This window comes from Thamnophis elegans, chromosome 13 (assembly GCF_009769535.1).
Source record: "Thamnophis elegans isolate rThaEle1 chromosome 13, rThaEle1.pri, whole genome shotgun sequence".
NCBI lineage: Eukaryota > Metazoa > Chordata > Lepidosauria > Squamata > Colubridae > Thamnophis > Thamnophis elegans.
In genome coordinates, this window is record NC_045553.1 from 28,352,677 (window position 1) to 28,380,139 (window position 27,463).

The 27,463-nt window shown below is 37.1% G+C and overlaps 1 pseudogene; it reads left to right on the forward strand.

Moving 5' to 3' along the window:
• Positions 1-712: 712 nt before the first annotated feature.
• On the forward strand, positions 713-25,905 carry LOC116516314 (annotated as a pseudogene).
• Positions 25,906-27,463: the final 1,558 nt, after the last annotated feature.

The following is a 27,463-nucleotide window of genomic DNA, read 5'->3' on the forward strand; positions in this document are numbered from 1 at the left end:
TTCTTCTTCTTCTTCTTCTTCTTCTTCTTCTTCTTCTTCTTCTTCTTCTTCTTCTTCTTCTTCCAGGAACTGCTTTTAAATTAATGGGGATTGTCTGTCAATCCTGAATCTGGTCTGACTGAGACTTCAGTGTTGACACATTGAAGTTGAGAGATTGGGAATGGGGGAATCGAGATAGTTGGGGTATTATAGTCAAAACAAAATTCTTTCTCCTGGGAACCAAGGACATTCCTGCAGGTGTTCAGAAAAAGGGGACTGAAGTTACCTAGCAACTGGACTGTTTTTAATTAGGTAAAAACCATGGGAATGCACTGAGATGGCTTTCACCAGCCTCTGCCAATATGACCTATACAATAAACCTATTCTTTGAGGAATCTGCCTGCCTCAATGTTTTGGATATGGATATGTTACTTGGAACCCCAGTAGCTAAATTGTCCAAAAATGCTTGTTGTACACAAAATACCACAAAAACCAATTCTTGACATTTAAAACCCCATGCACAAGAGCACCGAAATTTAGTTGCGTTAACCTGCAGGCCAGGGAGAGCCATTTTTTAACCACTTAATCCGCTCCTTTGAGGGATGCCTTCAAAGAACCCTTCACTTGTAATAGTTGGCACTACGTTATTTGGAAACATGCCCTCCAATAGTATGATGGCAACTCAGAATTTGGGCAAATCCTTTAGCAAACACCTTCTCATATAAGGGCATGAATGAAGTTACTTGTTTCTCATAGTCAACAGGAGAAAAGCTCGTTGGCTTGAAAGCAAAAAAAGATTCTTTGACCATCAGCCAACTCCAGGCTTCAAAATGATCCAAGGTCTCTTGGTAACTGTCTGCTTAGCAGTTTTTCCATATCAAGGTAAGATGTTTTCTTTGGTTTCCTCGTTCAGATTCTTACTGCTAAAAGGCTATTTCATCCAACAGTTTTCTATGGTTATTCTTCGACGATTAATCAAACTTTGCTCAACTTTAGTTTCTACAGATTTGCCAAAAGAATGCTCCCAAATACTGCATTTGTTATGAATGAATGAATGAATAGATTTTTTTTGTATTTGCTTAAATTTTGTCAAGCAGCAAACAGATCCCAAGAAAGAAATGACCTAACATTCTCAAAAGAAAAGCATGTTCAAATCAATGTTCAATGTTTTCCAGTAATGTGAGTAAAAAAGGAGTAAAAGATTGAACAGGACAGAGGGACAGAGGTTGTTGAAAGAAAAAAAGAAAAAGTCAGGAAGTAAAATATTTTTAAAGTGTTTTCAGTTTTAATTTTCTTCCACTAGGTCAATTAGAAACCATGTAATTAAAGTTGCATAATATTGAGCAAACCACTTCTTGTTATCTTCAGGGAATCGTCAAATGCCACTGAAGCTAATCTGAGACTTTCCTCAATGCAAGATTTAAATTACCTTAAATAATTTCTTCCCTCTTTTCTTTTCATTCTCCAGAAAACCAGGGAGGGTCCCTTCTGACCTGCTTCCCATGTTCTCTTTCCTTCTGTGGGCTGAGATACCTTTGACATGCCAGTTAAGCAGTCTCTTCCTTCTGGCTCCCAAGTCATTCCCAGATATCATTACAAACAGCAATATTTGATTGCCTTAAATGGCTGCCCAAACACAGATAAGGGTCAATAGCTAGCTAGAGTAGCCCGATTTTTTTTTAAATCAAATCTTGCTTAATATCAGGCATGCCTCTTTTAGTATCCAAGAAAGAAAAACCTCAATTCCATTTGAATAGAGATATAGTACTTTTATTAGATATGAATTGAAAGCAGCAAAAAGGAAAGCAAGATCTGAAACAAAAAGGTGCAAACAAGTACATATCAAACGATTACCCAGCCCCCTCCCTTCAATTACCCCAGCCCAGTGTCCAATCTGCAACTCCCTAAGGTGCCACGTGGGGTGCATCATCAAAAGGGCTCATCAGGTTGGTATGCGAGATGGTTGACCTTGACCAAGACCAAACATCAGCCATCAGCATGCGAAGAAGATGGTGAGAACAAAACTCCCTTCTAACTCCTCCAGTACCACACAATTCCCTTCCCAAATACTATGCCCCCCCCTTTTTCTATGGCAGCCGATAGTAAGCAAGCGAAGCAGAGGCTGACAGATGGGGTCACTCTTATCAAGTGGGAAGCTTCCACAATTAAAACAGTAACTTATGGAGAACAATATTGTAAAAGAAGAAAGGGAGATGGAAAGGAAAACACTGCTTTTTCTGTGCTCTAAGCAGGAGGGAATAGTAACTTTTCTTTCCAATGCGGGGAATTGAACACCTCCTATGTTTCTGAGAGCATCAGGTACAAATGGGCAGGTACATAAAACTATGAGTAAGGTGTAAACTTCTTGGGGCTACTTTTGCAAGATGTCCATCAGCCTCAGAAGATACATTTCCAAGGTCAAGTTCTAGTTGTGCTTAGACTTCAATCACTTTCTACCTTAGGAAATTTGACTAAAATTAGGAAATTTTTGACTAAAACGTGAATAAACAAATATCGTTGTCAGTCTCCGTACTGCATCATCTATTGTAGGACCCAGACTCCTGACTTGAATCAGCTTCTGGAAAGTACACGGTGATAGTCAAGGGCTTTTCTTGGCTGCAGAATGGAAGTGGTTCTCCACTACTTTCCTCTGGGATACTTTTCTGTGCTTTTAGTACAGTCTGCAGTTTTGGGATTTTTTAACTGAAAAACTGTTCTAGATGCAAAAATGGTAGAACTTTTCTTTCCTTTTCTTGTGAAGGGAGTTCTATAATCCTGGAAGCTGGGAACGTTAACGATTATGAAGTAGTATATCCACAAAAAATCCATCCATTGCCCAAAAGCAGAATTGAACGTGAGCAAAAGGTAATCAACTAATTTAAGTGTCAGAAGAGGGGGGGAGTGAATAAGTGCACTGACATGGCTATCGTCCCTGTCATTGTACTTTTATTCTCTTATTCTTGTTCTCATTTTTGCTTAACAAATGCCAATCAATCAATCAATCAATCAATCAATTTATTTATTAATTTACTTACTTACTTACTTACTTCTTTATTTATTTATTTATTTATTTATTTATTTGTTATTTATTTAGGAATCTGACTCTAACTTTTGTTCAAGATTTACAGTTTTTCTCCTATTTTTCTTACATTTAAAACTCTACTACTGTCACAATTTTGCCATGTGGTTCTTAGGACAAATTTCCCTGAAATTCCCACTATATTTATGGGCCCTTTTAAAGTTAAATTTGTTCTGTTTTGTAACGGGAAATTACTACAAAGTCACATATTTGTCAGACTATGAAAAGTGATTGGGGGGAGGGTTATAATTGCGATCCAGTTTCCTCTTTAGATTGGATCTAATACTAGTCTGACACTTATGAATAAAACTTTCAAAGATGGATTTATATATAAAGCTGCAAGTAAAGATGATATATGCTAAGTCTTGTAAGACTGCAAATGTCTGAAAGTCATTTTCCCTTTGATTAAAAATCCGTCAAATTGCAGAAGTATGAGAAAACTCCATGCATAATTGTAACTTACAAAGCCTTAATTTTTCATGGGAGTGAAGAATTCTACTGGGCAGAATTATTAGAATTATCAAATACTTGTTTTCAGCCAACAGAGCTTTGCTGCCATCTAATGGTCATCTGGATTTTTGCATATCAATCTATGTACCTGTACCTTTATTTATGAAACACATTTACACAACCACCCAATTTTCACACAATTGAGAAGACTCCTGGCAACATGGAAGATTAAGATTTCATAATGTGAATGTTATTATAGCCATAAAATGTTCAGAAATCCCTAGACAGACAGGGAGGAGGGATCAAGCAGGAAATTTGCCTTGAATCATTGTAGAGTTGCAGCAGATCTAGGACACACAGACACAGGCACACACACACACACACACACACACACCACACAAACACACACACAAAGTTCCATGGAACTTAGCTGACTTTTAGTTTGAACACTACACACGTAAATCTGGTCTCTTATGCCTGACCAAAGTTACTATTAATAGGTAATTTTAACAGAGGGTTTTTTCCATTTTTTATGCTCTTGGGTCATCCTTCATAAAAGATGATGGGCAGCTGTGACAACTGGGAACCATGAGATATAAAAATATCCTTTCTAGCTTCCTAGAATGCATCACTTTGAAATATAAAAGTGGTGAAGATGATTTAGTAGTTACAGCTCAGAGTTGGAACTAAGGACCAGATACCAGTATATCCTCAGCCATGGAAGCCAGTGGATGACTTTTGTCTCTATGTCCCAGCCAAACCTGATTCATCAAGATGTTGAATTAGAGGAGATCTTGAACTTATACAAGAAAGTTTAATTTAATTTAAGAAGATTTTATACTGCTTTTCAAGCACTAGGTGAAATATTCTAAATCTAATAAATGAATTGGCTATGTGTATCCATTTGACAAGGGTGTTGAATTGATCAGAAGATACACATTTTATTTGTCTTTTTAAGAAATGAACCCTGAACTATTTGCATTTCAGATGAAGTATGAAGATACCATGAAATATGAATTTAAAGTGAACGGAGAACCAGTGGTCCTTCACTTAGAAAAAAATAGGTATGTGAACTCAGAAGTTCTTTTATCTTTGCTAAGAGAAGGTTAAAATGCCTATTCTTAGATAAAACCCTACAGAAATAATAATTGTATTGCTTTGTTGGGAAAATTTAATTTAAATGTTAACAATTTACTGTTGTTACCAATTTACTGATTAAATTGGTGAGGTAAATATACTTATTGAATCAATTAATTATTTCTCAGCCCAGAACTGAGAATGTTTTATTCCTGTTTTCACTGCTACTGTGCTTGACTCTAACAATTCTAGATAAAGTTGAACTAGTCAAGGCTCATAAACCTCTGGATCTTGAATTAACAAGCTTATTTATGAAATACTTCACAGAGTTAAAAATTATTTGTATTTGTATTTGTATTTATTAATACTTGTAGGCCGCCCTTTTCCCTGAGGGGACTCAGGGCGGCTTACATAAAATGAGGGGGGGTATACAGACAGTAGACACAAACAATACATAGAAGTAAAATAGTAAGCAACATTCATTCATCATTCGGGTGGGGACAAGTTATCTTTGTCCCCAGGCCTGACGGGCTAGCCAGGTCTTAAGGGCTGTGTGGAAGGTCTGGACGGTGGTGAGGGTACGAATCTACACGGGGAGATCGTTCCAAAGGGTCGGAGCTACTACTGAAAAGGCTCTCCTCCGTGTAGTTGCCAGTCGGCACTGACTGGCAGATGGAACTCGGAGGAGGCCTAATCTATGTGATCTAATTGGTCGCAGGGAGGTAATTGGCAGGAGGAGGTCTCTCAAGTACGCAGATCCACTACCATGAAGGGCTTTATGAGTGACAAGTAGCACCTTGAAGCGCACCCGGAGATCAACAGGTAGCCAGCGCAGCTCGCGGAGGATAGGTGTTATGTGGGTGAACCGAGGTGCACCCACAATCACTCGCACGGCTGCGTTCTGGACTAGCTGAAGTCGCCAGATGCTCTTCAAGGGCAGCCCCATGTAGAGCACATTGCAGTATTCCAGCCTAGAGGTCACAAGGGCCCGAGTGACTGTTGTGAGGGCCTCCCGGTTCAGGTAGGGTCGCAACTGGTGCACCAGGCGAACCTGGGCAAATGCCCCGCTGGTCACAGCCGTCAGGTGATAGTCAAAAGTCAGCTGTGGATCCAGGAGGACTCCCAAGTTGCGAACCCTCTCTGAGGGGTATAAAATTTGACCCCCCAGCCTGAGCGATGGAACACTGATCGAATTATTGGGAGGAAAACACAACAGCCACTCGGTCTTCTCCGGGTTGAGTACAAGCTTGTTAGCCCTCATCCAGTCCATAACGGCCTCAAGACCCCGGTTCATCACGTCCACCGCTTCATTGAGTTGGCACGGGGCGGACAGATACAACTGAGTATCGTCCGCGTATTGATGGTATCTTATCCTGTGCCTCCGAATGATCTCACCCAGCGGTTTCATGTAGATGTTAAATAGTAGGGGGAATAAGACCGAACCCTGCGGCACCCCATATGTTAGGGGCCTAGGGGTCGATCTCTGCCCCCCCACTAACACTGACTGCCCCCCCACTAACACCGATTGTTTACACATTCATGCTACTCCACCCCATCAATCTGTATAATGTTTCTAATATTGGGAATGAAGTTCTGGCTTTGATTTCAGAGTGTATTTTTCTATTGACCATGCAACATGTGCCCTCCAAATATATATTGCCTTTATTATGGAGCATAAACTGCAAAGAAATGGATAAATAATGTCACTTTATCTTATATCATTTTAAACATTAGAAAGTATCATGTTCCCCCTTTTTAATGTTTAACTATGAAGACTATGTAGAATTTAGGATAGCATCTGGATGACCATGTTCGGACCTGAAAGCAAAGCAGGGCTATAGGTGAGAGACTAGTAAGGAATACCAAAGTTATGGCTACATGGAAGCTACCCACCTCCTAGAAGAATGAAATATTTTGAGAAATATTAAAAAAGGCAGAATACAGTATTTCCCCTAAAAGAGAAATACACATCTTAAGACAGAAACTCAGAGCGTCAGCTCTCTCCCCCTCTACCCGCCTCCCCCAAAATAATCTGGAACAGCATTAGAAATGCAGATTTGGTAACCCATTACTGCCTGCAGCAAGGTCTAACTCTGAACAAAGGTATGGTTAGCCTTCAGCCACAATAGCAATTGTCCAAGAAGCCCCTTTATAGCATCAGAAGACCAAGCTTCAACCAAACTTGGCTCAGAGCTAGCTATGACCCCTACAACAACCAACAGAATACATGTGCATGTACAGGGAGAGGAAGTTCAAGTGCAAAGCCCAAAAGAGGTATAAATACCACTCTCTCTCTAAATTCCATGTGCTCAGCTGCACCATGACCATGTGCTTGATGGTTCTGCTCCATTAAACCACCTTTCCAAATGGCCTCCATGTTTCCAATGTCTTTTTCTTGGCTTGGAACTGAACCAAATGGATATTTTTTCCAACACTTGCAAGGCTGGCAACATAGAATTATGTACCAATGAATGGAATGGATGTGACACCAGGAGTAGATAGTGATCCAATTCTATAGTTTGGAACATCAAGAGAGATGTTTCTGAATGAAGATTCAAGGCATCCCTTTCTTCATGAAGCAATGTGAACCTCTTGAATAAAGGGAGATATACTACTCTCCTTTGCAGACCTAGTAGCTTCAGCTGATGGTTGCATGGGTTAGAAGAATCAAGGAGCCTCGTGGTAATCATACCACCTCTGAGCCTTGATGATTGCACAGCTTCCATGGTACAAACCTTTCTCCTCAGGAAAATCTGGAATGCTGTGCATGACTCATAAATAGCCATACCAGATCAGATTGAAATGCTGGCTCCTTTCCTTTGACACCAAACAATATCCTTAAAATGCCATTATACAGTAATTGTAGACTGAATATGGAATTATGTCTGTTCCTACTTAATTCCTGACATAGATATTCTCTTCCTTTCATTCTTTTCAGAGGACTTTTTTCCAAAGATTACATCGAGACTCATTATTCCCCTGATGACAGAGAAATTACAACAAGCCCTCCGGTTGAGGTAATATTCAGAGTGTCTCACTTTTATGAAGTAAATGGAAAGAATATTTGTGCACTATATTTCAAATAGGCATATGCAAGACCAGGCTATTCAAACAAGAGGGACTGTATACAGATGAAGTGTCTTATATTGAGCATGTTCTGTGTAAGGATGTGTGGGTTGTTAAAACCCAGTCAGTTCTACTTATTGAATTAATAGGGCAGTATTTTAATCAATCAGTTGTTTCCTATTGATTAAAAAGAAATATTTTGTGGTGTGAGCTCAACAAAGAGGTTTAGTATGGGAACCTCAGGAATACTAATATTTTGCTTCTACAGAATACCACAGTAAAATGGGTCAAACCAGCTGTAGTATCACAACTGTAACATGGTTCCTTAGGTCCTCTGCCACCTTCCCCATATTGATTTAAAACTGCATCTTCTGTCTCCCAAAATTTTCTACTTGTGGATTAGCCCCTTCAACGGCCACACCAGCTGCTCTTTTCTTGTTGTAACATAAATCTGTTGGTTTTAATTTCTACATGACTCTTCTCCTAGAAGATTCTGGGAATCAAATTTCAACATTAGTTGGAGTCTTCCTGGTTATATATGCATCTTTAACATAGTGTTACTGTAGCTTATTTATATCTTTGATGTGTTTCTGAAAGTTTTTATTGTGTGGGTTCAAGGAAATAACAATCAATTGGTAACATTATTAAATGCAAAGTTTTTCCTACATTATGATAAGAGTTTAGAACATAGTTTGAAAGTTTATTCAGCAAATCCTGTGGTGCAGCACTAGAGTTGTGTTTATCCTATGTTAATTTCTGAATAATCAATTCTAGCAGATTTTCTGTCATTCTCAATCAAAATATTTTGAAATAGTTGCTTATTATTCATTATTCATTATTTCACTGATGTTGTGGAATACATTGGAACTGCACTTCTGCTCATCAAATTGCACTGCAAACAAGCTTTAACCAGTGTAGTTCTCTTGCTTCCATACAGGATCACTGCTATTATCATGGACGCATCCAGAATGACATTGACTCAACTGCAGTCATCAGTGTATGTGACGGATTGAAGTAAGATAGTCTCTTAAGTTTTGTTCACTTTATTAAGAATGAAAATATTATTACTGCTCTTGGAATTGTCATAGTCAAAAAAGAGCATGCAAATTTTCATGCAAATTAATTGGGTGTCATCCAAGACATCTGCAGGATTAAGAAAGACTTTGGATCCCAAGAAGAGTTGCAAGGTGCACAATCTGAAACCTACCTATCTTTTTTTCCCCTGCAACAACCGCTCCTATACACAAAGGAGACACGGACTTTAAAGCTCATCTAGGCAATTCTGATTTAGCTCCCTACTTTGTTTACTGGCTGGCAGTAGCTCTTTCTTAATCCTGCAGATGTCTTGGATGACACCCAATATATATATGTTGTTCTTTGCATTACATAGATACATACATATATTCATGCATGCATGCATATATGCATACATATGTACGTTAACTAACCAAGTGAACATTCTCAGTATAACCATGACATAGCTGTACAATATTTGTATGGAGATACTTTGGCATGTAAAACTAAACCTGTTTGAAAGATTCAGTTTTTGTATAAAATTTTATTTTATTACGTAAAATTAAATTAAAATATTTGGGTCGTGTGTGTGTGTGTGTCATACATATGACATAAAATATTTTAACATTAAGTTTACCTTATTGTCATCGCACCTTGTACATTATAATTATAAAAATAAAACACAAGCATCCTTCACATACTATACATTAGGACTGAAAACCCCTGATATTGCATTGATAATGCACTATATTATAATTTTATGAAATAAAATTTTACGTAAAAATTGAATCTTTCAAACAGGTTTAGTCTTCATGCAAATATTGTACAGATATTTCATGGTTATATTGAGAATGTTGACTAGTTAAGAATTGGTTATCCATTGAGGGGTCCCGTAAAGTCATTGAATTCATTTGATTTTTTGCAGGCATTTCATTACCCAAGTAGGTAACATCTTTAGTGAAGTTCAGCCCTGAAGTACAAATATTGTCTTCTATTGATTGTTCACCTTTAATCACCCTATTCATAAAAATTCTACTTTTTTATAGAGGACAATTCAGGCATCAAGGTGAGACGTACCTTATTGAACCCTTGAAGCTTTCTGACAGTGAAGCCCATGCAGTCTACAAATATGAAAATGTAGAAAAAGGGGACAAGACCCCCAAAATCTGTGGGGTAACCAGCACCAGTTGGAAATCAAATGAGTCCATCAAAAAGACCTTTGACATGTCCGTTACTGCTAAAGAAGTAAGTCTCATACTCAACCTCAAGTATAACATGATTTGAAAAGAGGAATACACTTATTTGTTTATAAATTATAAAGCAAAATATAAATTCTCTGGAACTGATTGGAAAGAATTCATAGGAAAGGAACCTCCATTTCTGAAATTCTATTTCAGCCATGCTGAACAATAAAATATGGAAACTCAATGAACAGAAAATACATCTTCCAGGTATATAACATTTTCCATGATCATGCAAACATAGTTTGGAGATTTGGTTCAAAATGGATTTAACTGAATCTTAACTTTGTAAATCAGTTAAAAATGTGATCAAACGATCAAATTGGATGCCACTTTTGAATCAAAACTAACAAATTGAATCTGGTCACAGATGATCCTCATACTCCTAACATTTTCCTCCATTACTGGAGACAGAAAAAAATTGAAGACAAAATATTGCATCTAAAATCACAGTTTCTACTTTCATTTGGTGGCAGAAATTGAAATTGGATGAAACATATCCAGACATTCAAAACCTCAATTTCCTTTATTAAAATGTGATAGTCTTGGAGTAATAGTTCTTGTTACAGTACAATGCCAAAATGCAAATGCAATCATCAGAATTGATTATGAAGACTTGAAGGCTTGATTGATGCCTTTGGTATTGATGGCAAGGTGTCCTTATATTTTGTAGTCACCTTCACATCTTGAATGTTCTAGTGTCAATGTCAGGTCATGGTCACTTTATTCAACCTGGATCTTGTGCAACAGGGTTAAGAAAGTGGCTGTCAGACAGCAAGGAAAGAAATTGCCCCATGGAATTGGCAATCTGACCTTGCAGTTCCATTTGCTGAAAAAGCACCGATACATTTTCCTATGGGACGAAGGAAGTAATGCACTTCATATGGTTCAAATCTTAGCCATAAGGGTAGTTCCTGAGCAATTTGGGTAGGTTAATGGTGGACGATGACACTGGAACTCAGGAGGGAGGGGCTTTTTCTTTCCCAGGGCAATACTAGCTATATATACAGACAGACACACATTTATTTCTAAATGTAGGCACCATAAAATTCTGAAAATGGATGCCATTGGAAACAAATGCCATGCTATATTTTGTACAAAGAAAATGTTTCATGTGATGGCAAAATCTCTCCCTATAAATGTCTTCTTCAAAAAAACAATATTTCTTAAACTCCAAGGCCAGGAAGTATAACATGGAGATTTCTGACTATCTGATGACCTGTTGGTTGCGGGGAGTAACATACTGTATCTAAACAATCTTTTCTTTGCTGTTCTGTTTAGCAAAATAACTTGGAGGTCCCAAAATATCTTGAGCTTTTCATAGTTGTAGACAATTCAATGGTAAGTATTCTGGATAGCATTTCATTTTCTTTCTGCATTGTGCACACATTTTTCTTTCTGTCTTTTTTCAAATAACATTCAAACTGGATTGTATCTTAAAATGTGCTTTATGATAAATTTTGATAATTTTTTGTTATTACACTCAAATGGTTAAGAGACATTTAGAATTTAACTACATTCTAATTTCCACATTAATTCTTCCTGGACTCCATCTAAATTTTAATTATACTTTATCCAGAAATCTCAAGATCAGGAAATTGAATACAGAGAAGATACTGTAAATGAAATTTTAAAATGGAGAAAAGAGTAAAAGGGAATCATCATGCGTTTCTTCTACTAGGTCAATCTAGCATTTTAAAATTCATGAGTAGAATTTTGAATTAGTGGGTAGATAGGCAAATCTGGATGTTTTACTTTTCCTTATTTTCTCTTTTATTTCAAAACTATTACATTCAAGTAGGTTTTTATTTAGATATAAATATATACTTTGTCATCCTTGCCTGGCAGGATATTTTTTATTTATATTTTTGCTTGAGATGCAATTTTAAAATTTCCCTAACAGAAAATATTTTGATTTATTTTTATGAATATATGCATCTGAAATTGATTTCTTCCTTATGTTGCCTATGCATGCGTGAATTTCAATTTCTAACTGAATTTCAGTAAGTAGATTGTTCCAGGAAATCATAATTATACACTGTTAATATTCATTGTATCACTCAAATGAAGTCTATTTCCCCACCGAATTAAATCTATTTCTCGAATAGAAGCTAACTGTTGGCTAATAGAGAAGAAAGATCCACATTTGACTTAGCCAATCTCCTTTGCAGCAATGCAGCATTTGCAGTAAAATAACTCTTTTTGGCCATCTCTGAATATGTGCACACGTCCCTAACGAAATAAAAGAATGTTCATGAGCTCAAAAATAGTCCATGAAACCCCAGACACCAGCTTAATCTTTCCACTTTAGTACTATTGCAAAAAGGAACATTTTATGCAAGCTCTCATCAAGGATAATTGGTCTCAGGCTGATGTCATTTAAATTCAGCTTTTGTGGATTTCTCTAAAACATTCCTGCACTATTTATTTCTCTAAGTTGACAACACAAATAATTAGATGGATAGTAAATGATTATCTCACATATCCCTGAACATGGAAATATAGCATCTAATTAAGGAAAGCATTTCAGTAGGCTGACCAACATTTTAATGTTTAATGTTTAATAAATTTATATGCCGCCCAATCCCGAAGGACTCTGGTCAGCTTACATAAAAACAATTTAAAAAATACTAAAAATTTAAAAATAGAAAGACAGGAAAATTAAAAGATACAACATGCACTCAACCTTAATGAGGCTGGACCTCATGGAAGAGGTCAACAGCTCCAGGCCTGCCGGAATAGCCAGGTCTTAATAGACTTGCGGAAGGCTGAGAGAGTGGGGAGGGTCCGGATCTCTGGGGGTAGATCGTTCCATAGGGCCGGGGCAGCCACAGAGAAGGCCCTCCCCCGGGGAGCCGCCAGATGACATTGTCTAGTCGACATTTTCTCCAACCAGGAGGAAATACCATGTGTGGTGCTGAAAAATTAATTACATTAATATATTAATGGCACCGATGTAGGCTAAAAATAATCAGAAATGAAAAGAATTCATTGGACTGCTTGGATATAAAAGTATTATTTTGCCTTAATCAGCAAATTCATTTTTAAAAAAAATCCCTTTCTTTCCCTGACATGTTATTTCTCTCTCATACTCAATCCCTTCAGTCCCAAATGTATGGTCTCTTGTTAACTTTTTTGTCTTTTCTCTAGTTCAATAAGTACAGCCGCAACACCATTATTATAAGGAAGAGGGTGTTTGATATGATCAACTATATAAATGTGGTAAGAAAACATGGCAACGGGTTTTTTTTCTGTTTCTGGATTTGAGCCTCTCCCTGCCCCAATGCAGATTTTCATTGTGTTCATACAACAAAAGTAATGAGGTAAAACAACTTAGGAGGCTGACTTTTACAAGAATGCTAACTTTTCTGACTTGGAGTGCACCAAAACTCCATCGTTTGGTAGGCTGGTGATGCAGCATGGAAGCCTAATTCAGAAAATGGGTTAGTTTAGTAACTAGGTTAATAAGCCTCTTATGTGAATACAGCCACTGTGTTGGGAGGATGCAAGTCTAAAACTGTTGCAAGAATTCAATCAGTGCTACATCTCTGTAGCTGGATTCTTTCAGGGCTATAGTAAATTGTCTGAATTTGGAAATTAAACAGAAATGGACAGAGTAAGACTAGTCCAAACTCAATTGATTATGAAGATGATCCCTGAGAAGAAAACAGGAGGGAGGAACCCAGTTTGAGTTGGATTGTGGCACTTAGGAGAAGATCCACCCATATTGTCTCTGCTTCTATCCTATTAGCCTTGTTGACATCTTCACTGTTGAACATCAGTTAGAATCAGGGAGACAATGGGAACATCAGTGGGTGAAATCTCCCTTTACTACTCCTCCTCTTCTGTTCTTGGTTAAAGATAATAATAACCTTGTTCTTCTTTATCATTTTATTTAATTCTTCTGCTTAATAAATTATTATTCTTTAATATGTGGTGTCCTCGATGCTGTCTGAGTTTGGTGGTTTCCTTGCAGATATTTCGTTACCTGACTAAACATCAAGGAAACCACCAGGTTCATAGAGCACCAAGGACTCCCCCCTCCCAGTTCCACCCTGAGCTTCAGAGATTTTCTTTTATTGACTCCCAAATCTTTTCTATTTCACTGTCCCATAGAGGCATTGCCTTTCATAGTCCATTGCCTTTCAGCCTTGAAATGGTTCTCAAAGTTTACTTCTGTTTGAGTTTCTCATTGATGCCATGTCTACCCCACAGGTTTATAAAGCTTTGGGAATTCATGTAACATTGAATGGCCTAGAAATTTGGTCCATCAAAGATAAATTTCTGGTCAATGAATCACCGGACAACAATTTATTCTCCTTTTCAGAATGGAGAGAGTCAGTTCTATTGAAGCGCAAAAAGAATGACAACGCTCAGTTACTAACGTATGTCTCTTTATGGGGAGAGGGAAAGCGGGTGGCAGGGAGTGGAAAATTATGGGAAGGTTAATGTTTGCATAGAATTTCTTCTCTGGGTTGCATGCCTTAAACCATGTGCAAAATATATTCTGGGTCAAAATCAACCTTTTTTTTCTTATATGAGAATTAGTCTTGACCAGGGCTTGAATGATTGCAGGTGAAAAACCCAGCTTGATTTCATTTCACTTGAATCTAAATTGAAACTCAAATGATTAACAACTTTAATGACAACTTTAAAGAGTGCCTGGATGTCAACACTTTAGAAGACAGAGGGAACTACCTGGGGCCCAGAGAATTTGAGTGTTTTGGCATATGTAGAATGATGTCCTTAGAAGTTAGAAGAAAGCCAGTATCTATTTTTCTTCCCATTTCCAATATTTATCAGTAACCAAATGATTTTTCAGACTTCTTGGTTTATAATAGCAGCTTTTTTTTCCAAATGTTCTCACAATGAAACTTCAAGTGGAAAAATGAAGAATGCCACATCAATTGATATCTAAGAAAAATTATGGGCCTAATTAATACAATTATTTGAACTAGATTGGTAGAAATCTCCAAGAATAAATTAAAAAAAATATTGGGTTACACTTGAAATTGATAAATTTATTGGCATAGCTATAATATATTGGACAAATAACAATTCTGTTATGAGCAATCCTCAGATGGAGAGCAAATCAAAGTGAATGTAAAATTAAAAAAAAGATAATCCATATTATTTTCTCACAGATATTTATTTCAGTTATCACACAATCTTCTTTTCCAAGCTCAATTAATCTTTAATTACATCACAGCTAAATTGATAGAAGAAACTTGTTTTTTAAAGAAACTTATGTTTGGGGTTTTTACTGTACATGGAATATGAATTAACCCAAGGGGCTGGATTCAGACAATGTGTTAACTCCTTTCCCCAACCTAACTAAGGCTAACACCACCCAAGCAGCTCATCTGGTTGGTTAAATGGTTTGTGTGGGTAGAGCCTAAATTGAATTATGGCTCCCTGAAAACCGGCAGGAATGGATGGGGTTAGGGATTCATAAAAAGCCATAGAAGGCTCCATATGCCCTGAAGCTTTAGATTATGCTTCCAGCTTCTATAAACTATGTCCCCCTCACTCCTATCTTATAGGGCTGTTGAGATGAATGGAGGAACTTTAGGATACGCTTTCATTAGAAGTATGTGTAATTCTAATACATCTACGGGAGTTGTTCAGGTTGGTAGAAGTTAAACTGTTTACCTATTTTGACTCAGTGAAAACTTATATACAGGCATATAATCTCTAAATTACTAAATGAAAAAAAAAGTAAATCTTGCTTTGAAAGTTTCTTACAAGCTGTGGTGGCACAGTGGTTACAATACTTTATTGCAGGCATGCTCTGTCCACTGCCAGGAGTTTGATCCTGAGTGTCTCAAGGGTGCCTTCCATCCTTCTGAGTTTGGTAGAATGAGGACCCAATGTGCTTACTCTGTAAACTGTTTAGAAAATGCTGTAGAACATCGTGAAGGGGTAAATAAGTTTAAGAGCTATTGCTTGTTCTTTGAACAAAGAAACTTTTTTTTCAGGAAATACAATCACAGCCTTGCAAATTATAAATCTCTTTTTCTAACTTTTTTTCATTTAGATTTTTCATTAGAAAGTGCTTGAACAAAGGTGTTAGCTCAATGCTAGTAATAGCTGGATTCACTTTTGATTTCTTGCAGATTAAAAACAAATAAAGTATTCTCTGTTCTTCAGGATCATATCGAGGTTGTAAATTTGGTTGCGGCAACAATGGCCCATGAGATCGGTCATAATCTGGGCATGTACCATGATTCAACTTCCTGCACTTGCGAGGGTGGCCCATGCATTATGGCTTCTTCGGGAGGGTAAGTATTCAGGAAAATAATTAATGTTTTTTCAATCAAGTTATATTTAAATGGTAACAATTAAAAGTTAAAGTAAGTATGCTAAGAGCTTAAAAAATAAAATGGTTTGAGAGTTACACAACAGTGGGGTTTGGCCATATGTGTGTCACTTTACCATGTGAAATTAAATTGGTTGTATTTAAAAAGATAGGATTGCTCTCAACAATTGAAGAGCCATCCATCAGTAGCTTCCTCCAAAACACAAGAGTTTAGAGAAATAGCGTAGGAAGCATAGCCAAGAAAACAAAACATTAATAACTGTGATAGACAGAAGTAGTCAGTAAAGACTTTCTTACAGTGGGAAGAAGTTATAAGCAGAATGGAATAAAATGATTCTGAACCAGGCAACAGCTCGAGGAAACAGATAAATTAGCATCCTTTCCTGCCTCAGCACTTTTCCAAGACAGAAGACACGTTCTGTCTCTCTCAGATATTGCAGCCTGCTGAAATCAACAGGTAACAATGTACAGGTAATCCTCGACTTGCAATTTAGACCTCGCAGTTACATCTGTCACAGCCTCCCCTTATTCCTGGAGTCAAAATGCAGGTGGCTGGAAATCATTATATATTTATGATGGTTGCAGCATCTCATGTGACCATCATGTGCAACCCTCCAAGCTGTCTTCCAATATGCAAAGTCAATGGAGGAAGCAGGATTCCCTTAATGACTGTGTGATTCACATAACATCTCCAATTTTTATCATACATTGAGGACTACCTGTATTTTGTTGCTGTTCTGTGGTTAGGCTTTATTTCATCAAGAAAGAAAAGGGAAGGGGAAGAGGATGGGATGCAATGGGAAGAAAGGAAAGTAAAGGAGAGGAGAGAAAAGGAGAGAAAGACAGGAAAGAACTGAAGTTGTTAAGTTCCCAGGAATTGTCTACTGCAACCCCTCCGGCATTGACTTTTAGGTAAGTTTATTGTATAGTCTCAGTGAGCGTTTGACAAGAACATGGCTGTCCACTTGTTCATGGATCCAGAAGTGCCAGAAGAGCTTAGTTTTAATAGTAGTTTGTCATGCACCACTGAATCAAAGTCTTGCTTGAAGTCTATGTAAATTGTGTCTATTGCTTCACCCTGGTCAAGATATGTGGTCCAAATATTTCTGCAGTGTAAAAGTTGCAGATTACAAGACAATTTTTTCCTGAAACCAAACTGCTTGTTAGAAAGCAGGTTGTTTGTCTCTAGCCTGACCTCAATGCCAGGAAAGATTCCGGAAAAGATAATCAAGCAACAAATTAGCGAACACCTAGAAGTAAACAAAGTAATAGCCAAAAGCCAACATGGCTTTGTCAAAAACAGATCATGCCAGACTAATCTTATTGCATTCTTTGACAAAGTGATAAAATTAGTGGACCAGAGGAATGCTGTCAATATAGTTTACTTGGACTTCAGTAAGGCATTTGATAAGGTAGACCATAACCTACCACTAGATAAAGTAGAAGAATGTGGGTTCGACAGCATCAGCACCAGATGGATTCATAATAGGCTGACCAACCGCACTCAACATTTAGTCCTCAATGGAACTGCATCTACATGGAGGGAAGTATGCAGGGAGTATCCCAAGGCTTGTTTGTAATTGATTCTATGATTTTACAGGCTATGCATCACAATGAGATTGGTCTGTAATTTTCTACTGGGCTAGGGTCTCCCTTTTTAAAGATAGGCATGGCCATGGCTAATGACCATAGATCGGGCAAGGAGCTTGTTCATAGATGATGCTTAGATGTTCAGCTAGGGTAGTGGCAGTTATCTACTGTAAAATCAATATGTAATAGATCGTTGGAATTAGTTGTAGCCATTGCAGTTGACAAAGACTGAACTGAAGAACGAAATTATAGAAGGCTCAAGTGGATTTTGAGTGTAACAGTCCAATAAATACATTAACTTTTCCTTTGCCTTAAAACATTCATTTGTTATAAAAATTACAACCCCTCCAATATAAGAAAAGAAAAATGCCACTGTTTTTCCTTCAATTATATTACTGTCCTTCCACAGAGAGGCTGACTATAAATGAAAATGAAAGGCAGCACACTAGATACAAGAAGTAGCCTGAGCAACTAACATCACATGGAGTTCTGATTGAAAATTCATTTTCTTAAAAAAGAATTTTTTTTAATGGAATTAAAAGTGAGGGAGCATTCTCTGGCAGTAAGATAAACGGGTACAAAAAATAATCTTAGTTTATTTATTATCCATAGAGAAAAATCATTGCATTTATTCATGAATCATCTCCCCCCCCCCCCCCCGGGCATTTATATGCTTTTGCAATGAATTCTTTACCTGGCCCAATATGGACAATATCATGATCTATTCTTGGTTCACCTTTATAGTCAACAAGTTCCCCTGCAGTTCAGCTCTTGCAGTTTAATGGATTATCAGGACTATATGATGAATGAGACCCTACAATGCGTTATGAACAAACCCCCGAACACAGATATTCTTAAAAATGCAGTTTGTGGGAATTTCTATGAGGAGGAGGGAGAAGAATGTGACTGTGGCTCTCCAGAGGTAAGTTCTTTTTTTGAATGAATAAGGATAATTACAAGACGTTTCTCAAAAATGGGAAATCTTGCCAAATCATCTGGCTTTCTAAGTGGTATCCAAGAGGTTGGTTTATGGGTAGCATAGGCGTATGTCCTCAATGTACATGGATGTGTGAATTGGTTTCTTCGATTTGGGAAATCAGTTGTAGAGGTAAAGACTTGATACCTTGCTACTCTGTTGGGAAGACAATGCAGTTTTAAATATGGCTGATTTATCACTGCAAGAATATCTTTCCCTGCTGAAAACCCTTACATTACTTCACATTATTATTTCACATTATTTGTCTCACAGTTTTCTTGAGCTGCTTCCTACAGCTTAACCTGTGGAAGCAATTGGGGCATGGCAAGCATCTCAAGAGAATACCTCCCACCCATTTTCTCCCCAATCTAAAGTTAAATGGGGAGAAACATATTTCTAGGCATGAAAGACACTGTTAATAAAGGTAGTGTTAATACTCATGGTTGGTGAATCTTTTCTGGCCGACTTCAGAGGCTGGCATCCTGAGTAGAAAATGGCTCAGAATGGGGATGGAGTCTGGATGCCATGACGAGACGACGTGCGATCTCAAAGCTCTGGGATCGCACTCGATACTTTTATTGCTGGGTTCCAACGGACCTAAAACATCCCGAAGAGATGGTGAACAGGAAGATTACATCTTGCTGATTTCAGGGATATCGCAAAATCTCCGAGAAAAGCAGGTCTAAAGTCTTCTGCTGGCAGTAAAAATTCCAGTCTTTCAAGGCTGACAAAGTCAGGGCAATTTGGAGGAGAAGTGTTTAGCTGGTAAGAAACTTTTATTGTTTAAAGAAAAACGGATTGTCTAAAAATTTTAAAAACTAACTTAAATCAAAGAATAGAAGAACTTAGCGGCAATTTTGATCTTTCTAATGGTTCTGGACAGTGGTTATCTTACTTTTAAAATGTTATTTACATGGATTGATTATAAGTAAACCTTTTCAAATGGATGGATTACTCTAACATTTCTCCTGACTCCCTGTAAGCTACAAATTGACTACAAATTGCCTTTTTACATCTTGACACTTTTATTGCTTGGCTGTTCTGGCTTAAGATCTGATAAGATTGTACAGCTGTTCCTTTGTAGTCTGCTTTCACTTTCGAGTGTTTCAGTTTTGCTGAGCTCTTAAGAAAAAATACAACTGCGTATAAACATGGCGTCTCTTCAAGCGTCTCTCCAAGTGATACTTTCAGCTTTGAAGAGGGTGTTTGATACAGAGGAAAGAATTGACAGATAATTGGATTATTTGCTGCATTTGGCAACAAATTGTGATGAAAAAGGATGTTCATCAAATACAAAATAAGAAGATGGAAATTCAAAAAAATTGAAATGGAAAACGGAGATAAAGAATTTGAGCTTGTTGATATTCGTGACAATTGGTTTACTTCTGAGGGAGGAAAGAATGGAATATTTGAAGAGAAGTTAAATGGAGAGAAAATTTACTTCAAAGGACAGGACATAGAAGGAGAAGAAAACACTAAAGAACTTATGGACTATGAAATACTATTTGCAAAACATTTGATAACACTGCTGAGAATTAAAGACAAGCTGATAAAGGAAACAAAAAGAGGGCGTCAACATTATATGAGAAATACCACAAACAAGAAGGTGCAAAGATTACTTCGTATGGACTTGTTCAAAAAGATATTTGAAGAATTGGATCCACAAATGGCAGTAGATATAAGATTGTTCTGTTATTGGAGAGATACAGGTTGATGGAAGAGTATAATTCAAAATTAGCTAAACTTAGTTAAATCCATTGGTAATAGGTATAGTTAAATAAAAATTGATAATGATAGTAATGTATACAATGTTGAGCTGTTATGATAAGTAATAATTGAATATGAGAAGGTAAGCTTGGAAATATTTTTGGACTATATATAAAGATTATTAATAACAATAATAATTATAATAAAAAAACAAAACTATACAGTCAAGTCTTAACTAATAGGGGGAAAATGTTATGATATAGGATATAGTTAAATAAAGAAAGGATAATGATAATAAATTATATACATGGAGGATTAGAAAATTTTGGTATTAAATATTATGGATGTTTAGCTTAAACAGGATATGAGGATTTAATGTTAATGGAAGATTTTACAAATAAGTAAATGAAATGCCAGCATGTGGTTATGTATTGAATCTTGGTATACTTAAGGATGAAGGATGTTTAAATAACTTTAGTCAAATAAAAATGGAGGTATGATGATGTTAATATAGTAAATATTTGAGTTAAGATATTTGAATTAATATGAATTATATTTGATGACAGTGGAAGAGATGCACAAAAGCTTTTTATAACCAACTGATATACTTTTTACAATATATGTTTGTTTTGAATATATATATATATATATATAAAGAAAATGGCTCAGAATAAGGAAGAGATTTGGACTGCAGGTTATGTGGCCTTCACAATTAGGACGTGAGGATATTTTTATTTGTTTTATTCTTTTCACATAGGAAATATCCGATAAGTATCTTTCATGTAGCTATGCCATCATCCATTTGCAATAACAAACCCCAGGCTGCTCGTTGTCACATTCTTTGCCAGCATGGACCCATAAAAGGAAACACATGACAGAAATATCCTTTTCCCTCTTCAAAAGAGACCAATTAAAAGAGACCAGGAAGTAAAGCCTATGTCTATGATGTCATTTCATATGTTTTGATTTTCAGGAATGTGCAAATGAGTGCTGTGATGCTGCAACATGTCAACTGAAATCTGGGGCAGAGTGTGCAGAAGGGGCATGTTGTGAGGAATGCCAGGTAAGGCTTTTTTTATTTATAACACTAGGGGGGATTTTATCTTGCTCTTTGCTACTAATATGAAAATGTGATTTCTCTGCTTACTGTGATCAAAAGCATTTTAATTCTATTCCCATCCCTTCTTCCAATTTATTTGACCCTTATGAAAATATCCGTAGGGAGGACAGTTTAACAAAATATCACTATTGTCTCAGTCTAAAATGCATTCCTTTGGCATCTTAAATCACATCTGTGAAAATAATATATATCCTTCTTTGATTTTTCATGGAAACCTGTTCTGTCCCCCCTTCTCTGCTTGTTAACAGACCGCAGGCAGACAAACTTAAAAGGACTCTTTTTATCAGTTCTTGGCTCAAACTGGTTGCGAGCCCAAAAATAACCTAAATAAAGTATCAGACTAGATAACAGAATACAAAACAAAACTCTTACAAGCAATGCACTTCTCCCAAAGTCTCTACGAATCAGGGTTACAGAAAACAAAGCACTTATCCAAGTGTATCTTACATAAACCACGACTGATCATCAATCAATGTTGAACGAATCAAGGAACGTTGACTCCTGCCATTAGGGCGTGGCAGCATTCGTCCTTTTATCTCCAAAACCCCACTAACGAGCCCCAGCTGCATCGTTAATCTTGCATTCCAAAAAGACTCACAGAAGACTGCTGCTGAGTCACAACAGAAAACCAATTTAAATAAGGGTGGACAAAGTTTGGGATTGGTGCCCTAACTCAGTTTCCTGACTTTCTGGAAGGTTCTAAGAGGTCTCTGGTAATGCTGTGACATTTTTCTCTCTGAGATTTTAAAGGCAGAAATGGGTTCAGGAGACTTTTAGGAGTCAAATTGCCTCTTTTACAGCTCTTAAATTCTCCATCTGCTCTCTACAGCCCTCAATTCAGATATTTTGGTGGCACATTCTGAAGGGGCTGGAGGGCCATGAAGAGAGAGGTGCAAGTTTCTCTTTCCTTCTTTATGGGATCCCAGTTGACTCTGTAATAAACTTGTTCAACAGAGAGTCCAGAACGTATTGTTATACTTCATAGCAACAGAAATCAGCCACCTATTTTTCAGCACATGAATTCTATGAATGCTTCTGCCCATGTAAGGAAATGAAAATGTACCATGCACACGTTCATCAATTAATGTTCTGCTGATTTTCATGAGAGCCAATTGAGTTTTCATTGATCTTCATGGTCAGCCAACACGTAGCACTTGCATCTTATGGTGATCATTTTCTCATCGCAAATAAGGCTGGGACTTCTGGGCATTATACAGAATGTCTTAATTCATGGAGCCCATCTGTAACATGGCAGGGATGCCTTGCTTGGTAATCCTCAAGACAGATGAAGAGGAAGCTTTGAAACCGGTTGTGAATCGTGGTTTAGCTCTTTTAGCCCTAAGGAGTTATAGCTGGAAGTAATTTTCATTTTTTCCCACAGATTAAGAAAGCAGGAGCAGAATGCCGGGAGGCAAGAGATGACTGTGACTTACCTGAACTCTGCACTGGACAATCTGCTGAATGTCCCATAGATCGTTTCCAAACAAATGGACACCCATGCCTAAACAACAAAGGTTTCTGCTTCAGGGGGAACTGCCCCACTTTGGCAAACCAATGTACTGCTCTCTGGGGGCCTGGTAAGTCAACCTTAGGATTTCAGAATTATTGCATTGTAAAAAAAAAAGTTAAACAATCCTTACTATTGAACAATTAGCCATAATAAATCAATCATGTGGAAGTGGCATACTTTTCCAAGATGAATTTCTTTCTTTGGAGGCTTTAGAGCTCAGCCGTTCAGATCTTTTGGTTTAGGTCCAATCATCCCTAGAGAACCTGGCCAATGGTCCAAGATGATGGCAGTTGTAGACCAGAAATATGGAGTGATGGACATTCCCAAATTGGACAAAGATCTGAGACAATATGCATATGAACTGTAGGTGTATGTATGCCATTAACACATTCCCATGTTGTATATTAAAGCAAAAGCTCAAAATCATTGCCCAATACTCTTTGTCACAATGGGTATTGTGAACGAAGTCAAAATTCCTGGAAAAGCAGAAAGAATAACACCAAGAACCTCTCATATGCTGAAAGTTTTATCCATATTCCCTTGTTTTTCTAAGAGTTAATTAGGGTTACTGTTTGATCCATCATTTTCTGCTTTTCTCAATCAGAGATAATAGAGATTGAATATGGGATTGTCTGCTAAGAATATTAAACCTCTGTGATTCAACAACAATTGCTCGGGATTTTAATGGCAGACTATCTCCAAATGAAGCTGAAAACAAGTTCCTCCTTTTCAAGTAAAAGAGATATTTTTCTGGGAATGGGAAACAGGGAGATTTATATTGATCGTAGATGGGTGGTGCAGTGAGGTGTTGCATATATATTATAGAATGTCTCAAATAGAATTTTAATTAAAAGGTTCAGGTGGCAACTGGGGGTGATTGGGAATCCTGCTGTCATGTGACAACTCAGGTCTTGGTCTTGGTTCCTCACTCCTCTCTTACAGATGCAAAAGTGGCTCCAGATGAATGTTTTGAGAATAACAGGAATGGCGATAAATATGGCTACTGCAGAAAGGAAAATGGTACAAACATTCCATGTGAACCAGAGTAAGCACTCTAAATTGTTTCCCGCTATGATGATGATACAATCAAAGGATAATATAAGAAATCTTTGCAGGTCCACATCTGTGGGAAGCTAATTCTGTCACCCATTAAAACAACAGAAGTGTGAGCCAATTTCTGAATGGCTAATTTTCCTGTGTTTTCCACCTTGGGTTTCAAGAAAGAGCACAAGTGGGCTATATTAGGAGGCTTTCTTTTTAAAAGATTGAGTGAGAAAGAAAAGGTAATTCTTGACTTATATCCATTTGTTTAGTGACTATTCTGAGTTACAACAACACTGAAAGAAATGATTTAGAACTGGCCCTTGCACTTAGGACTGTCACAATATTCCTATAGTCATGTGATATCAATTTGGGTGCTTGGCAACCAACATGAGGGCTGCAATGTGGCAAGGTTACATGATCCCAGGGTATCTGGAGAACAATCTTAGCCCTTTGGGACTAATCGACCCTAGTCCTTCCTGTTACAGATCCAGTCCGCCAAACCTTTCAGCTGGCAGGGTCCAAGAGAAGAGCCTTTTCTTCTGCCCCCCACTCCCCTATTCTCCCATCAGAGGTGAGGTCTGCCCACACAGTTCTGGCCTAATGGAATAACCCATAAGCGGGACTCTGCCCCTTGGTCTAGGGCCTGACATGGGACTGCTACACTGGGGATGGCTGACCAGATAGAGATATTCATCTTGATTTTTAAGTTTTCATCTTTTATTCTAATTATAATTGTTTCTTTTTAACACTTTTTGACATTTTATTATATTGAAAGGTGCCTAGAGTCTTTGTATTAATGAGAAGAGTGGCATGCAAATTAATTAACGAATTAATTAAACTGTTTGCAAATGAGAAAGCAACAGACCTCTCATTGATGTATTCTTGTTAATGATAACAAATTTACTTTTTCAGGAATGTAAAATGTGGCAGGCTCTACTGCACAGGTGGTACAGAGTCCCCTACATATGGAGAAAAGATCGTTGTTGGTTTGTGCAAAGCCAGCTATTTTGAATTAATTGATGATATTGGAATGGTCGATCCAATAACAAAATGTGGAGAAGGAAAGGTTAGTAAAATATTATCTCTAATTTGTGTGCTCTAAAGTCTGATTCCAAGGGGTGATCACTAAAATAATTTTGGAATGGATGATTTTGACAGCTTGATTTCCCATACTTCTGTGAATCTAAGTAGAAGAAAAATATCCCCTAGCCTTCTTTTTGTTTTTGTTTTTGTTTTATTGTTTTGTTTTCCTTCTAACAACAATTACAACGAATGAATTGCGTGTCTGTTTCTTTCTTCTAAGAAAAATACCTGGCCTTCTCAGAGCCTTGTGCTTCTCCCTCACAGCATTTTTGGGCAGACCACCAAGAGTCTGTCCTTTCTCTTAGCTTGTAGGTATCTTCATAAGGAAGGAGGAAGAGAGAAATGAGAAAATCAGGGCTGAGTAGGTTGTGACCTAAAGGACACCAGTTCAATGAAGCCACTTAGAAGTGCTGAAGCAATTTGAAAGCTTATCTTAAAGGATCAGGAATAATTTCCCCTTGTCTTTTTATACAGGATGATATAAAATATATAATATACAATATATATCAACTGATCAAAGATTATTGAATATCTTGGTTTTATTCTAGGGAATGACAAATTTTAGTTGTGTAGGAAAGAATTGTCATAGTGTATTGATAATTGACTTTGACTTTCAGGCCTGCCATCTTGGGAAGTGCGTTGACTTATAGACAACCTTTGGATGAACCATTAGCTTCTCTCAAATTTGATTTTGGAGATTGTACTTCCAGAAGTCCAAAGAACCATTTACCTTCATTCCAATCATCAATCACTCTTAGCTTTTAGATGGCATCAAAAAATATTTCTTCTACCTATTTAATCTTACTCTCTTTTGCTGTAATTAATTTTTTTTTCCTGCCACTGAGCTCCAGGGATATATCCAACATCAAAGGCACATTTACATTTTTCTCTTTTGCCGATTTCAAATCATGTTTTAATGCAATATTTTGCCTTTTGAGCCAGTGTATCCAAAGACAATGCTTCTTGTTCCAAAATGTCATGCTGATTCCAAGATGTAACTGCTTTCATCAATAAACAATTCTAACACTGCATTTTATAAAGGTTGCTCTTTCAAATTCTTAGAAGTAAACCACAACAAGAATTTGCATGCAGTCATGAGATAGTAAATCATCAGGTGAATTATCTACTGGCATTAAAGAGGCTGGGTTTATCTTATTTAGTCACGCAGGAAATTCAAAAGGCCGATAGTATTTTGTTCACATTCTTTTTCAGAAAGAGACCCTAACATTAAAGTATCCACATATGGGAACATTTGTTCCTGGTTTTGGAAGGGGGGTGGGAGTTCCATCTAAGTAGGTCAGAAAACTAAAGCTAAAGCAAAAAAAAAGTTAGAAAGATTTGGACATGTGATGCGACACCTGTAAAAATATGGTATCTTTCACATAATCCTCCAGGGAAAGATTGAAGTCAAATGAGGTCCAGGTAGAAGAACATCATGGCTTCAAAATCTATCTTGTTGATCCATCTCCTATATATTATGTTAATAACAAAATAGTTAACAAGAAGAAGAATGAAAAAAGACAAGATTAATGTTTCAAATCTCTCTGTTAACAAATTGTTGGAATCAGTTTGTAGAAGGTTTGCCATGGCATCCTATCTCTCCTATCTATCTCTCCCAAACGTTGAAAATAATTTGCCCTGGATCAAATATCCACACTTCTTTCTTAATGCAATCTTGGAACAATTGTTGTTGAATTAAATATAGATTCAGTCTCCAATCTGGGTATATATTGCTAACAAAGTCCAAACAGAAGTGATTTACAGTTAAATGTTATAAATTGATTTCCCCATCTTCCTCAGTCTTCATAGGAAAAAATAATTTGTCACTTTCCCATTCAGTCAAACTCCTAGTATTGTAAGGGAATGTAGGCTTAATCCTCAAAGAGACTCAGTTCTCCAGATGTGGAGATATCTCTTGGTCTGTAACTTTTATTATCTATCTTCATACCTCTGCATATTTTCCACAGCCATTATCAGCTCATCAAACCATTTTTTAAAAAAAAGTTTTCATGGTCATAAAGCAACACCCAAAAATAACGACAAAAAAGGAAAACACCAAAACTGAGCCAATAGGATTGTAGTCAAAGTGACACAGACAACTAAATATATATACTATATTAATTACAAAATAATTAACAAGAAGAACAACATTAATAAAAAGGCAAAATTAAAGTTTCAAAACTCTATGTTAACAAACTGCTATTGAGA